This window comes from Limulus polyphemus, unplaced genomic scaffold (genome assembly GCF_000517525.1).
Source record: "Limulus polyphemus unplaced genomic scaffold, Limulus_polyphemus-2.1.2 Scaffold3315, whole genome shotgun sequence".
Classification (NCBI taxonomy): Eukaryota; Metazoa; Arthropoda; class Merostomata; order Xiphosura; family Limulidae; genus Limulus; species Limulus polyphemus.
The window spans coordinates 110,646-111,947 of NW_013668925.1; positions in this window are offsets into that span (position 1 = coordinate 110,646).

Genomic DNA, 1,302 nt, shown 5'->3' on the forward strand with positions numbered 1-1,302 from the left:
TTCAAAGTCTTGAAAGAATGCTGGCAAGAAACTGTCCATTCAAACTTCTGGCCATTTTTAGTCAAGGCAGCTATAGTTGCAAAGTCATTCACAAACTTCTGGTAATAGGTATAGAGTCCCAAGAAACTTCTTAACTCTCCCACATTGTCTGGTGTTGGCCAATCACGCACTGCTTTCACCTTGTCAGGATCAGTTCGCACACCATGTTTACTTACAATGTGACCCAAGTAAAGCACTTGTTTCTGGAACAAGTGGCATTTATTGGGATGGAGTTTGAGGTTTGCTGCTTTCAAACGCTTGAATACTTCCTCTAGCCGGGACATTTCCTCATCAAAAATTGTTGCAAGTACAATGACATCATCTAGGTACACTAGGGCTATTCTCCATTGTCCAATACTCTTTCCATCAGTCTCTCAAATGTTGCTGGAGCATTACTAAGCCCGAATGGCATCACTCGGTACACATTGCCAGAGACCTTGGCCATAACTAAATGCTGTCTTGGGTCTATCTGCTTCAGCCATTTTTAATTGATGGAAACCTGACTTTAAGTCTAGAGTTGAGAACCACCTGGCTCCACTTAGGGCATCAAGAGTATCATCAATTCTTGGCAGTGGTATGAGTATTTTCGGTTATATTGTTAAGAGCCCTGAAGTCCACACAGCAACGTTGGGTCCCATCCATCTTCTGGACTAACACGACGGGAGGTGACCAGGGACTATCTGATTTCTCGACTATCCCTTCCTTAATTAGACCATCCATGACCTTCTCTATCTCTTGTCGCTTTGCTGGAGCTATTCTTCTTGGAGGGATCTTTATTGGATGGTGATTGCCTGTGTTTATTCTGTGCTCTACAAGGTTTGTGCAGGTGAGGTCATGATCTCCTTTCGAAAAGACGTCTGCATAATTTGCCAAAAGTTCTTTTACCTGAAGAGCCTATGATGATACTAAATGGACTATGCTCTTCTTATAGAGGGCAGTTAGATGTTCTGGAAGTGTATGTCATTTCTTTATAGTTGTATTTCTTGCTTTAACATTGACTGGCTCAACCTCCTGGTACACACCCAACAATGCCCTTTCCTTAAGTGTCTGCTCACATTTAGAGAAATTGGCCACTATTATAGGTACTACTTGATGACCTGTCAAAAGTGACCTTCCAATCTTCAAATCCACTGGCCTGGACGGATCTTCCACTGCTTCCACAAACATTGGGCTTCCTTGGGGATGTTCTTTTATCCTACCCCAAATTAACTTCTCTGACATAGGAGGTATTGTAGTTGACTTAAGTGCTGTGACATGCAGATC